Source organism: Amphiura filiformis, unplaced genomic scaffold (genome assembly GCF_039555335.1).
Source record: "Amphiura filiformis unplaced genomic scaffold, Afil_fr2py scaffold_77, whole genome shotgun sequence".
Taxonomy (NCBI): domain Eukaryota; kingdom Metazoa; phylum Echinodermata; class Ophiuroidea; order Amphilepidida; family Amphiuridae; genus Amphiura; species Amphiura filiformis.
Window position 1 is genome coordinate 234,358 of NW_027305541.1, and position 4,830 is coordinate 239,187.

Below are 4,830 nucleotides of genomic sequence, written 5' to 3' on the forward strand. Positions count from 1 at the left end.
GAAGTAGTGATGTATTACTACATGTATATAAGAAATTGAACCAGCTCTCAATCAAGCGAAACCAGGAGGAGCCCTGGGTTTTGATAACATCCCTCTCGAACTTTGGAAGTTTAAAAGTCAGTTTAAAAGCTATCTTCTAGATATCTACAGCAGAGCATTGCTTTACCATGAGATCCCCAGCCAGTGGTCATACAGCGCCATCATTCCTATCCTCAAGAAAGAAGATCTCTCTTAACCTGCTAACTACAGAGGGATCAGCCTCTCCTGCATTGGAGCAAAGATATACTATCGTATTGAACAGTTGGAATCAAAATGGCTTTAGAGAGAAACGCTCAACAATCGCCCAGATCCTTGCATTGAGGAGAATAATTGAGGGGACGGAATCTCCCACTGGCAATGGTTTTCATAGACTTCTCCCAGGCATTTGACTCGGTTCATCGTGAACGCATGTTCGACGTCCTTCGTTCATATTGACATCACAGTGAGTGCTATAAAGGTAATTTATGACAACTCTTCAGCTATTTCATCTTCACAACAGTTCTGGACTATGTTATTCGCCATGCATTTCAAAACATACATGATGAAACGGGGATTTTACTTGAGCCTAGGAAAAGGAGACGCTATCCAGCGACCCGCCTCCACGATCTTGATTTCGCCGATGACATCACTCTCCTTGCTACATCGATCAGCAAAGCCGAATCACTGTTGCAGACTAGTGTAGAAGCAGCATCCAAGGCAGTGGGCCTGAACCTCAATGAAGGTAAAACAAAGACAGTCCTCAACTTGCCCAACATCTCAAATGTAAACACCATCAAGATCAATGGAGTGGCACTGGAAAATGTCTCTGAATTCAAATACCTGGGGGCATAATGTTCCAGATTCTTTACATGCCTTAAGATGTAGGAAAGCCCAGGCATGAACGCTTGACATATAGATTGCAAAAGACATGGTAGTCCGACCTCGAAAAATCAATGAAAATCAGACTCTTCAAGGCATAGCAATGGATGCTACACTTAACTGTTGCGTCGGGTGGTAAATGTCAGCTGGCGGGACCACATTCCAAACAATGCGTTGTGCGGCGACACCCCCCCCCCCTCCCCTGTGTCATCACTGATCAGACAACGTTGCTTGTGCTGGTCACTGCATTCGTACAATAGACCAGCCTGTCACCCGACTGATCTTCTGGACCCCTCCTGATGGGAAAACAAATAGAGGCAGACGGTCACTTCAATACCCTGACACAATCAAGAGTGATATTGACCTACACCATCAGGGATTCAACAACTGATGAAAGACAGAAGACTTCTGATGCTTCCTCCATTTCGTCCACGGTCGACTGATGATGATGATGATGATGCCATCCACACCAGCAGTGGGCTGTATGATAGCTTCTGCTTCACAATGACCTGTCATCTGCGTCGGTTGGTTGTTAGCCTGCTCATTTCTGTTAGGGTTGGTATTCGTTTTGCTTGCCCATCTGCTTTAGCACACTCCAGCCATCTTTTACTTGGCCTTCCTCTTGGTCTCTTAGCATGTATTTTGCCTTTAACAGTTATCTTTGGGTATCTGTGTGTCTACATTCTTTCAATATGGCCAAAGTACTTCTTCCTCTTCTTCCTGAGATAGTGTCTAAAACTGTGTGTTCTTTGCCTTGGGTTACTCGGATAGCCTGGTTACGTATTTTATCTAGTCTGGTGACTCCAGCAATTCGGCAGAGGCATGCCATCTCGAGTGTCAGAAGCCTGTTTTCATCTTGCTCTTCGAGGGTCCAGGTTTCTGATCCATATAGTAATACAGAGAGGTTAAGTGTTTGGTATTATCATGATAATGTATGGTATCTTGATTGGTGATTCGGTACCTCACATCTTCTATCTCCAGATACGGTGCTGCTCAGATGCATACTTGTTCGTTGTTCCAGCATGAGAATGAAAAATTCCAAGAACCAAAACACAGCACTATAATAAACTCCTCAACAAAAGTTTGAAACGTTTTTTCAAGCATCAAGACTATTCGCTACTTGCACGGTTCCGCCATTATGCACTATGTGCGGGAGAGCCTCGAACTGGCAGCATACATGAAAGGAAGAATTATGTAACCTTACACAGAACGTTATGACTAGTTCAATTCCCATTCATGTATGCTGCCAGTTCGAGGCTCTCCCCGCACATAGTGCATAATGGCGGAACCGTGCAAGTAGCGAATTGTGGCTGCCTGTGGTTTTTCCACCCGCTATTGAGGTTAGTGGCTAGCGTTGTTTGAGCACAGAATAATGGTCAATTTGGCAAATTCTGTTTGAGACCCCTACATTCACAAGGCGAGTACTCAGCCGTGAAAAATGTCATTGTTTCAAATGGGATGTCATTGTAAAGGGGAGTATTGTAGCTATCCATTGATATGCAATACGAAATGAATATGTCACAAATAATTTGAGATACAGACGCTTGAAAAAACTTTCCAGACTTTTGTTGAGGAGTTATAAAACATAAGAATTAAAAAATTTTAATGCTGAGCTTATCTCCTCCAATTGTAATATCTAGTCTGTGGTTATATTTGGAATGGCTTGAACTTGAGTTTTGGCTATATGTTTTTCGAGTCCATAGTTGCTGCTTTCTTTGTGGGGTTCACCAGGGTTTGGGAGTTCTTCTGGTGATTCTGCTATTAGAACTATATCATCCACAAATACAAGAATGTTTATTTCGAAGCCAGAGATAACTGCTCCTGCGTCTTCATTCTAGTTTTGAGGATTTAACTAGTTCCAGTAGAATGTTAAAAAGCTGTGGCGAGATCACACATCCCTGCCTCACACCATCTTGTGAAATCAAATGCATTTTGGAAGTCTATGTAGCATATAATGTGCAAGTTTCTACTTGCCAGGTATTTTGCAATGATCTGTCGTAGTGTAAAGAGTTGATCGATTTGGTCTAAATCCAGCGTACGCTTCAGATAATAAATTGGGGGTGATAATTGTTTTGCCCTAGTCTGCTGGAAATGTCTCTGTTTCCCAGACTATATTGCATAGTTTGTGAATTTTGTCTGTGCCCCTTCTCCTGTAGCTTGGATTTTCTCCGATATAGCATCAAAGCCAGTGGCCTTTCCTTCTCTAAGTTTGTCTATAGTTAGCTAATGGCTGCTACTTCCTCTTAGGTTATTTCTGCTCGATGTCTGTCGTTGGCATTCTGTATATGTAGTAGTGCTTCTGTGTTGCGTCCAGGTTTACTGGGTTCCTTCATATAACACAATACGTGTATATAATTTTTGTTTACTTTTTTTAGGTTCGCAGGACTGGAAAAGACATTCTCCAGGCCTTACCCACTAAACAGCAAACCCTCGGTACAATGACGATCACCAAGATCTTGAGCAACAAAGCCACCGTGGACAAGGCTGACAAAAACAACCTGGGAAACTTTCCTATCCGATATCAATTCACTGATGAAGGAGATGAACCTGCCAATGTCAAACAGTATGTACTATGTATGACCATGGGGTGGTTGGGTGAAATGCAGGACTTCTATAATATAGTCATGTCTGGGGAGTGGAGGGCATATCATCAATTTGTTTTGGGGTTTCCCCGGAATTCTAGATGGTGGCTCTTTCGGATATGCGAACGACCAAAATCAAGGGTCTTTCTTGGCTTTCTGGTTGAAATTCACCTGAAAAAAACTGGGAAACCGGAAATGTGAGGAAAGTTGCAATTTGGGGTCTTTTAGAGTTGAAATGATCAAATTCAGGGGTCTTTCATCGCTCTGTTTTTCAGGGTCTTTCGGAGCTGCGCGGTCCGAAAGAAAAAAACAAACACATTTTTTGGTAATTCTTCATTCCACTTTAATTTGCATTAGGCCTACTATTATACATATTTTTTAGTTTTTGCAAACCAGTTACATTACTCTGGAGCAATGATACCTTATGTTGGAGGAGCTCTTGGATAATTTTCCTGAATGAAACAAATCCCAAGCTTTGCTTTGCTCTGCCCTTCCTTTTCAGATGATCCTGGTGTTTACTTTGTATCTTATGTGCTTCGGAGGGCACTTAAAGCTGTCGGTCCCGTGTACATGCATATTTTCTCACATTAATGTAGTGTGCACGTTAAAGAACGTCACAGGCTATTCGAAAAGAGCAGGGGATCATCCCGGTCATGTTGTACTTCAAAATACACTCATCTACTCTAGGTTCCAGAGTAAAAAATAAGTACAGCTTGTCTGTACGCAGTGCGACAATACTCATACTATATGAGGGAGGCACTTATAAGGAAGAAGAAGAAGAAGAAACAGTCATGCAGAAAATGAACAAGCGTACCGGGAGGTAAGCCTACTTTAATAATTATAATAGAATATCGATCCACGGTCAAGACATGAAACTTGGCTCAGCTTGAGAAATAATGTAGGTATTCAGATGTCTAAATTAACGTCCCGTAATCAAGATATCGATAATTTCACAAACCAGCTTTTTCTCAAGCAAATTCTCCCAAATTTCCCTAAAAATGGGCTTTTAAAATTTAATCGGTACTGTATTTGGTTCTTCCCCATGGCAACATTATTTCTTTGATCGATTTGTAGTACAATACGAAAAAGAAGAAAACCATCACTCGGCGTGGATTTATACGGGGCGCACATTTGAAAAAAAAACGTCATGGAACGTGTTTTTGATCTTGTGAACATGGTGCGTAAAAAATGCTTTAAACGAAGGATTTTCAAACTTATTCTAAAAATTTGTATATAACACACACAAAAATGTTAAGCTACATCCAATGCACCAACATTTTACTCGCTGCGATATTTGATTACTGAGAAAACTCTGTTTTAGAGAACAACTTTATATATACGTCTTTTATAC